Source organism: Dipodomys merriami, unplaced genomic scaffold (genome assembly GCF_024711535.1).
Source record: "Dipodomys merriami isolate MVZ:Mamm:240054 unplaced genomic scaffold, mDipMer1.0.p SCAF_4, whole genome shotgun sequence".
In the NCBI taxonomy this organism is placed as follows: domain Eukaryota; kingdom Metazoa; phylum Chordata; class Mammalia; order Rodentia; family Heteromyidae; genus Dipodomys; species Dipodomys merriami.
In genome coordinates, this window is record NW_027205603.1 from 76,828,783 (window position 1) to 76,839,902 (window position 11,120).

The window sequence follows — 11,120 nt, forward strand, 5'->3', positions numbered from 1 at the left end:
TACATGTGGCTTGTTCTTGACAATCCATGCAAGATACAAGCTAGACAAGATCAATAGAAAGCCCACAGATTGGGAGAAGATCTTCACTAGCCATACAACAGACAAGGGTCTCATATCTAAAATATACTTGGAACTCAAAAAATTAAATCCCCCAACAACAAATCCTCAAAGAAACAACTGCCCAATAAATAAGTGGGCTAAAGACTTAGAGAGATACTTCTCTGAAGAGGAAAGAAGGATGGCCAATAGACACATGAAGAAATGCTCAACCTCCCTAGCCATAAAAGAAATGCAAATCAACACAACATTGAGATACCACCTGACCTGGTTAGAATGGCTAAAATCAAGTACTCTAATAACAACAGATGCTGGAGGGGATGTGGACAGAAGGGAACCTTATTGCATTGTTGGTGGGAGTGTAAACTTGTTTGGAAAGTAGTATGGAGGGTCCTCAAAAGACTCCACATAGAGCTCCCCTATGACCCAACAATCCCACTTTTGGGCATTTACCCAAATGTTCACAAACAAGACCACACTAAAGCTACCAGCACGACTATGTTTATTGCAGCCTTATTTACCATAGCTAAGATCTGGAACCAACCCAGATGCCCCTCAGTAGATGAATGGATCAAGAAAATGTGGTATATATACACAATGGAATTCTATGCCTCCATCAGAAAGAATGGCATTACCCCATTTGTTAGGAAATGGAAAGGCTTGGAAAAAATTATATTAAGTGAAGTAAGCCAGGCCCAAAGAAACATAGGTCCCATGATTTCCCTTATTTGCAATATCTAGTATATGTCTGAGTCAAGTAGAAAAGGTCAGATAAGTTGATGTTAGGGAAATGAGCCCTAAGATATGTATTCAAATTATTTTTCTCTTTCATGCGATTATTTCTAACACATTTATAAGATTATTTCTTTGTTGCTTTGTATGTCCCTCCCCCACAGTATAACCCCTGCTTTCACTGTATTTGATGTTGGTATAATTTGTGGAGGGGAAGGGGAAAAACAAATTGTTTAAATAGGGATACAGGTGGACCCATTGCAACAATGAGATGTACAAGTCGTTATGTTGAAAGATTGGGTGTGTGGGGAAGATTGGGTGTGTGGGGAAGATTGGGTGTGTGGGTGGGGGAGGATGGGAAGGGAAAACAAAGGAGGAGGCTGCAACGCTTGATAAGAAATGTACACATTATCTTGCCCATGTAATTGTAACCCCTCTGTACAGTATTTTCACAATTAAAAAAAAAAGAAGGAAACAGTTAAGAAACAATAAAAAAAATAGATACAAGCTAGATGGTCTGTTGGCCTAGTGAGATAAAAAAGGTTTGGGGTGTTTCCTGGAGTGACTAGCCTCTGGGTGTGTGTGTGTGTGTGTGTGTGTGTGTGTGTGTGTGTGTGTGTGTGTGTGTGTGTGTGTGTGTGTGTGTGTGTGTGTGTGTGTGTGTGTGTCTCTGGGGTGTGTGTGTGTGTGTGTGTGTGTGTGTGTGTGTGTGTGTGTGTGTGTGTGTGTGTGTGTGTGTGTGTGTGTGTGTGTGTGTGTGTGTGTGTGTGTGTGTGTGTGTGTGTGTGTGTCTGCACCGGTCCTGAAGTTTGAACTCAGAGGAGCCTGGGTACAGTCCCTGAGCTTTTCTGCTCAAGGCTATCACTCTACCACTTCAGCCACAGATCCACTTCTGGCTTTTTTTTTTAAAGTAGTTTATTGGAGATAAGAGTTTCATAGACTGTCCTTCCCCAGGTTGGTTTTGAACCCTGATCTCCAGATCTCAGCCTCTTGAGTACCTAGGATTACAAGTATGAGCCACTGTGCCTGGCTACTAGCTTCTGGTTTAAACAGTTACTTTTTCCTGAATCATTTAAGGATTTTGAAACCAGAATTTTAGGTTAGCTGTGGATTGCTTCTCTACTTGCTTGCAATACTTTCTGCATTTAAGGGCTAGAAGGAGGATTGAGAAGGGCTTTCTTCTATCAAATGGTAGGCTTTGATGCCACCTGGACTTGCAGACAGGTCTCACCGCACCGAGTCCTGAAGAGACGGAGAGAGTATGGACTCTGAAAAACACACACCTGAACTCCAGTTCCACTTCTTAACACCTGTTTCCTGTAACTACGTTTTCAACTTGCTTATGCCTTGATTTTCTCTTCCAAAGAAGAAACAAATTGTATGCTATCAGTTGGGTTTTGTTTTTCAACGGTGTTAAAGAAAAAGCCTCAGACTAAAATATTACAGACCTGCCCATGTCTTCACTAACAGGCAATTCCCCTTGCAAGGGTGAAGTGAGGTAAAGACCTGGCATCTGCTATCTACAGGGAAGGAAGGACCTGTGTGTAAGATTCACCAACAGGAGACTGCCACATGGTTCAGGCAGAAAAGAGTTTGGGGGGGAGGAGAGCTTACTTGCCCGCTTGCATGAGATGGAGGCACGCAGGGGTGCACCAGATGGAGTGTTCAGGGGGTGCAAGGGATGCGGGGAGCAAGGGGAAAGGTGCAAATGGGGAAAAGGGAGGAACTAATGATGGAGACATTATACAGGGAGAGGGCGGGGAGGAGGTGTGGCCACAGCTATGACGTCAGAGCCTGGGGTCCGCCCACTGTTCCCAGGTGCAAGGCAGGGAATTGTAGGAAGGGCCATGTGAGCACCAAGGAAGGATAAAACGAAGGGGTTATCCCCCCCCCCCCAGCAGAGCTAACACTATGGATATCGGATAGAATTCTCTACACTTGCATAAAAACCATGGGCTTTAACAAATAAGTCCATTCTCATTTATTTCTTTCTCCCCACAACCCACTCCCCTCTTCCAAATACTTTCTGGGTATCTAAGTGTCCTCACATTCCCAGTGGAACTTGAAAAATTCAGATATAGTTGCCCTTCCTATTTTCTCTGCCTTCAGAACAATTCCTCCCCTACCCCAAGGTTTGCTGCCCTGTTACTCTTGTCAGTCTTCAGCCCCTATCCTTCAGTGCTTTGTGCCTTGTAGATGCTAATCCACTTCTAGCTTCGCAGTTAGACAAGTCCGCCTGGCCAATATTGGCTTGGCTTCTTCCTCAGTCTGATTACTTGTCCTCTCTTTCCTCAGTCTGCCTAAAACTGTAACCATCATTAAAGATTGATCTAAAATCCAAATACTCCCCCTGAGATTACTCCATGATTCCCACTGTCCCCCTGGACCTCTGGTTCAGTTAATATTCCCAGACTTTTTCTTTGTCTTCTTCCAGCTGTGTGTGTGTGTGTGTGTGTGTGTGTGTGTGTATGTGTGTGTGTGTGTGTGTTTGCTTGTGTGTGTGTGTACTCGCGTGCGCACATGCAATTTATCCAGGAATATGCAAAGCCCTCTGTTATCAAGATTAATTCTCTCCCTTCCCATACCTAGCACAATGCTATAACCTCACATATTCAAGTGATAGTGATTGAGTTTACTTGAGTCTAATTTCATTTTACGTTCTTAAATTCTCCACTTAGGGAATTACCTTTTCTATTTTGTACATTGCCTCAAGCCATTATTTTAAGACACAATTGATACAGGAAATACTATTTTGGGCCAAGTGCTGGTAGCTCTTTGCATGAAATTCTAAACAATTTAGGAGACTGAGATTAGGAGAATTACAATTCAAGGCTAGCCTGGGCAGGGAAGTCTACAGGAATTCCTTCTTAATCCATAGCTGGGCACCTCTCATCCCAAGTTACTTGGGAGCCTGACATTGGGAGAATCAAAGTTTCAAATCAGCTGGAGTAGAAAAATCTTTGAGACTCTATCTCCGTAGTATGAAACTGGACACAGCAGTACATGTCTGTGATGCCAGCAACAACTGAGATCTTAAAGTTGGAAGATCATTGTTCAGTCATACCTGAGTGGAAGTGAGACACCATGTCAACAATAACCAGCATAAAACATGAGACACCATGTCAACAATAACCAGCCTAAAACAGAGCTGCAAGCATGGTTCAAATGATAGAGCGCCCATCTAGCAAACCTGAAATCTTGAATTCAAAACTTTTTTGTGGTACTAAAAACATATTACTTTTCAAGTAAAAATAATTTACACATTGATGAGTAAATGTATATATTAATACTCAATTTGTATTTGGTGACCATAAAAATGAAAGATAAACCACAATTTTAGAATGAGCTTCATTACTATCATATGAGTTTATTTGCATAGTAGTAAGATCCCAACAGAAAGAGGTAGTGTGTAGAGTAATTCATAGTATACATTGAGTCATGCAAATAATCATATGACACAGGTATTTCCTTCTTACAGATCAGGAGCGTTAAGTACATTGTAGAACAAAAAGATAAGGACTGTAAGCCAGGAATACATTTTTCCCTGGAGGGAAGTCATAAAGAATCAATATAAATAGCAGATTTTCTGTGCCAGACTTGGTTCTGCATATAGTAACTCACTTAATCTGCTCTCAACTTTCTGAAATATTTTTGGTTCTGAATTCATTGAGACATCACAAGTATGTTGAAGCAGGATATATTAGGGAAAATGTGGCCTGGGGGCTAGCATTCAGGAGGAGATATGGTATTTAGAAGCACTATCTTCTTTGCTTCTAAATACACCATTTCTGAGAGACAATGGGATTCACTCCTTATCTCAACACAAATGCCTCTGTTTTATGGCAGGATGCATTCTTTCCTGAAAGGAATGTCCTCCCATTGAAGGGTAAGTCACAAACATAACAGGAACTCAGAAAATATAACACCAAGATTGATTCTTTTTTGTCTTGTTTTTTCTGTCTTTAGGGGGAACTGAAGGGGAGACATGCAGGGACATGAGGTGAACAAAAGCAGTAGTGGTACTCAGTAGAAACCATGTTGAAAATGAACTATACAATTTATGGGTGAGAACAGAAAGGAAAAACTGGAGAGAACAAAAAATGGGTGATATGTCCAAAAAGAAATGGACTCATTACCTGACTTATGAAAACAGTCACCCCTCTGTACATCACCTTTATAAAAACAATAAAAATTTTAAAACAGTGATTAAGAACACACCTATCTTTGCATAACTTTAAGTCAGATCCTGCCTTTATCATATAAATAAATCATATAAATAAAATAAAGTTCTGTCTCTCTCCCTTTGAGAGCACCTACACTCTGTTAGAGTATGTCTTTTATGCCTCTGCGTGTCTGTCTGCTTGCTTACTCAATAAAGCTCTGCCAAGTTTTCTTACCATTACGACTTATCCAGAAATCCTTATTCTGGATTAAAATTGAGGATCCTAAGTGAAGAGTGCCTACTTCTAAATGGAAACTTCACAAACCCTCACCTGGACCCAATGATACTACGTCATCAATCTCAATGGTCAACACGTTTGTGTCTAGCAAAGATTCTCTTCCTCATTGGCTGGCCTCATTCAGCACTAGCTTGTGCCTAAACCAACCACTTCTTACCCAATAGAGAAGCCTCTGAATCTTGAGTATAGCATATTGGAAGGGAGGAAAAGCAATACAGTTAACAACAAAACATAGACAAGAGGAATATGTTGTTAGTTCTATCGCCCCCACAATGTCCCAAGAAGGAAGGACCATTTTGTACCCTATTGAGAAAGAAGGACCCAGTACTTTACCCAGCACTTCTGCAGCAGAACCTTGGCCTCTTTCATCCCCTGTGAAATTGGAAGAGACTCATCTATCTTGAATCCACTTGAGAAGGAGGCTGCAGGAGCCATTGTTGTTCTAACAATGGGCGGTGATTTTCATAGACAACTTGATTGCTTATGAAGCAGCAGAAAAATGAAGCCAATTTCAACAACTGCCCAAGAGTCTATGAGAAGAGCCTCTCTTGACAGGACAAAGAGATGAGCCACGAAGTCCAGGCAGCTTTACTGCCACCTTGTTTCTCCATTCGGAAGGACAATGAACCTCACTGGGTTCTTAGATCAGTGAACACTCTTTCAGCATTCTGGTAAAATCTGGGGCCTTCCACAGTTATACAAACTTGGAAAAGATGACCAGAAAAGTGGGACATAAGGAGGCTTGAACCAACTTAGACATGTGATGAGAGAGTACTTCAGTAGATAGCTCTTGCAAGGCAACAGAATTTTTGTCAGAGCCTTGAGATTATATGATAAATCTGCCTGTCCAGAGGAGGGCGAAAACAGCTTCCTAGCAAAGCCCTGGAAAGAATGGTATGAGAAATATGTGTAAATATAAATATGTATATTTTACCTAGATGATTTTCATATAAAAAGTATCATAAAAAGCAAAATCTTCATTGTACTATTTGTTCATTCTCCCATGCGGAGGTCTATTTGCCATGTTAATATTTATGATCCATGAGCAACAGTTCTGATGCTCCCAATTTGTACTATGTTTAACTAACATGTCCTTGAATACCTACTTTGAGTAGGCAAAAATTATAGCACATGACCCGTGGAGAGTGAGGGCCAGAGAGATGATACCCATTGTGATTCCAAACCAATACCAACAGTGTCTGGCACAGTTACTATGGTTAGAGTTTGACAACGTTTGATCTCTGTAATCCTACTTATTCAGGAGGCTGAGATCTGAGGATTAAAGTCAAAGCTAGATGAGGCAAGAAAGTCTGTGAGACTCTATCTCCAATTAACTAGTAAAAAGCTGGGCTCGATGTATGGCTCAAGTGGAAGAGTGCCAACCATGAGTGAAGAAGCCAAGCAAAAGAGTAAGACCTCGAACTTAAGCCCCAGTACCACTACCAAAACCAGGGGATAGAAGTGTGTACCTTTTAGTCCAGACCATGGAAAAGAAGTAGAGGTGCCCTACTTTATAGATGGAGCCCACAACTTTCTCTTAAAACCAATGTTGTTCTTAGAGGAAGCAGTGAGGAGCCCAGAAATGGAGGATTGTCAGGCAACCCATGGCACATGCCTGTAATCCTCGCTACCAAGGAGGCTAAGAACTGAGTATCTAGTTTTGAAGCTAGCCCAGGCAAAAAGTCCATGAGGCCCTATCTTCAAAACTAGCAGGCCTTGGGTTCAAACCAGAGTACTGGCAAAATAAACAAATAAATGATAAAACTAGCAAAATTACCAAACTGCAGGCATGGCTCAAGTAGTAGAATTCCAGTGGTGAGTGAAAAATAGATCAAGAGTTTGAGACCTTGAGTTCAAAGTCCAGTTCTCTGTCTCTCTCTCTCTCTCTCTCTCTCTCTCTCTCTCTCTCTCTCTCTCTCTCTCTCTCTCTCTCTCTCTCTCTCTCTCTCTCTTCACACACACACACACACACACACACACACACACACACACACACACACACACACACACACACATGGGGCATATTTAAGGAAGCAGCTCTCTGCATTCACCTGGGCCATCTGTGTTCTCCCTAACTCCACTCACATTTTTAATCAGATTCCCCAACTTTAAACTGAGTGTACATCACCAAGCTGTGCAGCTAATAGTGCCCCCCTGTTCAAAAAGTAGTAGTGTGTGATCTCCACGTCCTCAGATTCTCCATCAGAAAATTGAGATCTCATTTAAAAGCCACTGGTTGCCAGTTCCCCAAGGATATCATTTCCAGCTGAAATCAGCAGGGCATTCCCGAGGCCTTTGGCTCAGGTCTCTTTCCATCCATCATTCTCATTTGCATGGATTTGGGAAATTACATGTTCTCTAATAATAATAGCCCATGAAAGGAACACACAAACAGAAATACAGACAAGAGTGACTTGCTATAGCTCTTTGGAAGGAGTCAGTGACTGAGTTAGTTCAGCAATTTTTTTTATTGTGAAAATACTGTACAGAGGGATTACAATTACATGGGCAAGATAATGAATACATTTCTTATCATTGTAGCCTCTTCCTCTGTTTCCCCTTCCCATCCCAATCTTCTCCTCCCTAGTCCCCCTCCCAACCAAAGTTGTAAAGTTCGTTTTTGACATAATGACTTGTACATCTCATTGTTGCAATGGGTCCACCTGTATCCCTATTTAAACGATTTGTTTTTCCCCTTCCCCTCCACAAATTATAACAACATCAAATACAGTGAAAGCAGGGGTTATACTGTGAGGGAGGGACATATAAGGCAACAAAGAAATAATCTTATAAATGTGTTAGAAACAATCTCATGAAAGAAAAAAAACATTTGAATACATATCTTAGGGTCATTTCCCTAACATCAACTTATTTGACCTTTTCTGCTTGACTCAGACAAATACCAGATATTGAAAATAAGGGAAACCATGGGACCAATGTTTCTTTGGGCTTGGCTTACTTCACTTAATATAATTTTTTCCAAGCCTTTCCATTTCCTAACAAATGGGGCAATGTCATTCTTTCTGATGGAGGCATAGAATTCCATTGTGTATATATACCACATTTTCTTGATCCATTCATCTACTGAGGGGCATCTGGGTTGGTTCCAGATCTTAGCTATGGTAAATAAGGCTGCAATAAACATAGTCGTGCTGGTAGCTTTAGTGTGGTCTTGTTTGTAAACATTTGGGTAAATGCCCAAAAGTGGGATTGTTGGGTCATAGGGGAGCTCTATGTGGAGTCTTTTGAGGAACCTCCATACTACTTTCCAAAGTGGTTGAACAAGTTTACAATCCCACCAACAATGCAGTAAGGTTTCCTTCTGTCCACATCCCCTCCAGCAGTTGTTATTAGAGTTCTTGATTCTAGCCATTCTAACTGGAGTGAGGTGGTATCTTAATGTTGTTTGATTTGCATTTCTTTAATGGCTAGAGAGGTTGAGCATTTCTTCATGTGTCTATTGGCCATCCTTCTTTCCTCTTCAGAGAAGTATCTCTTTAAGTCTTTAGCCCACTTATTTATTGGGCAGTTGTTTCTTTGAAGATTTGTTGTTGGGGAATTTAATTCTTTGAGTTCCAGGTATATTTTAGATATGAGACCCCTGTCCATTATATGGCTAGTGAAGATCTTCTCCCAATCCGTGGGTTTTCTATTGATCTTGCTAGCTATGTCCTTTGCCATGCAGAAGCTCTGCAACTTCATGCAATCCCATTTGTCCAACCTTTCTTTGATTTGTTGTTTCTGGGTCTCTATTAAGAAAATTTCGGCCTGTGCCAAGGAGACCTAGAGTTTCTCTTATTCCATCCTGTAATGTTTTCAGAGTGTCTGCTTTGACTTTGAGGTCTTTGATCCATTTGGAGTTGATTCTGGTGCAGGGTGATATGTAAGGATCTCGCTTTAGTTTTCTACAAGTAGTTAACCAATTTTGCCAGCACCATTTACTGAAGAGGCTGTCTTTCTTCCATTCTATTTTTTTAGCTCCCTTATCGAAGATTAGATGGCTACAGGTCTGTAGGTTCATTTCTGGTTTTCAATTCTATTCCATTGGTCCTGAGGTCTGTTCTTGTGCCAGTACCAAGCTGTTTTGATTGCTATGGCTTTATAGTAGAGTTTGAATTTTGGTATTGATATTCCTCCAGCACTGTTCTTTCTGTTGGGGATCGTTTTTGCTATTCGGGGTCTTTTATTGTTCCATATGAATTTTTGGATTGCCTCTCCTATTTCCTTGAAGAATGAGGTTGGAATATTGATAGGTATCACATTGAATTTGTAGATAGCCTTGGGAAGTATTGCCATTTTCACGATGTTGATCTTTCCAATCCAGGAGTTTTTTGCCACTTTCTAAGTTCTTTTTTGATTTCCTTTTTCAAGTTTTTAAAGTTTTCATCATAAAGGTCCTTCACTTCTTTGGTTAAGTTAATTCCTAGGTATTTTATTTTTTGTGGGGCTATTACAAATGGAGTTGCTTTTCTAATTTCAGCCACAGTTTTCTCATTGTTGGCCTACAGAAAAGTCATTGATTTTTGAGGGTTAATTTTATACCCTGCTACTTTGCCAAAGTTTTGAACAGCTTGAGTAATTTGGGAGTGAAGTCTATGGGATGCTTTAAATACAAGATCATGTCATCTACAAAGAGGGAGAGTTACACTTCTTTCCCTGTTTGGATCCCCTTTATGTTTGCATCTTGTCTTATTGCCGTAGCTAGGCATTCTAATACTAGATTGAAGAGAAGGGGAGAGAGTGGATATCCTTGTCTCCTTCCTGAGTTAAGAGGAAATGGCTTTAGTTTTCACCATTAAGTATAATGCTGGCTGTAGGTTTGTCATATACAGCGTTTATTGTATTGAGGAATGTTCCATGGATTCCTAATTTTTCCAGAACCTTCATCATAAAGGGGTGTCGGATCTGGTCAAATGCTTTTTCTGCATCTATTGAGATAACCATGTGGTTCTTATCCTTGCTCCTGTTGATGTGATGAATTATGTTAATTGATTTGGGTATATTGAACCAGCTTTGCATCCCTGAAATGAATCCTGTTTGATCGTGGTGTATGATTTTTTGGATGAATTGAAGTCGATTGGCCAGAATTTTGTTGAGAAGTTTTACATCAATGTTCATCAAAGAAATGGATCTATAGTTCTCTTTCTTTGATGAGTCCCTTCCTGGTTGTGGGATGAGGGTTATGATGGCTTCATAGAATGAGTTTGGTAGTGAACTTTCTCTTTCAATTTCATTTAAGAGTTGAAGGAGTATTGGTGTTAGCTCTGCTTTGAAGGCCTTATAGAATTCTGCTGTAAAGCCATCTGGTCCAGGGCTTTTCTTAGATGGGAGGTCTCTTATTGCTGTTTCTATTTCAGTGCTTGATATGGGCCTGTTAAGATGGTTTAACTCATCTTGGTTTAGTTTTTGCATGTCAATATTTGCTAGGAAAAGGTCCATTTCTGCCAAGTTCTCAAACTTATTAGCATAAAGTTTTGAGAAGTATTCCCTTATAATGTTCTGAATCTTGGTTGTTTCTGTGGTGATATTACCAGTCTCATCTCTGTGTTTATTTATTTGGGTGTGTTCTCTTCTTTTTTTGATAAGATTTGCTAAGGGTCTGTCAATGTTTTCAATTTTTTTGAAGAACCAACTCTTTGTTTTGTTGATTCTTTCTATGGTTTTTTGGATTATAATTTATTTAATTCTGATTTAATTTTAATTATTTCTTTCTGTCTACTGGATTGGGGTTTATCTTGCTGCTCTTTTTCAAGGAGGCTCAGATGTCTCATTAAATTGTTAGTTTCAGATCTCTCCAATTTATTGATGTAGGAACTCAGAGCTATAAACTTGCCCCTGAGTACTGCCTTTGCTGTGTCCCGGAGGAGCTGG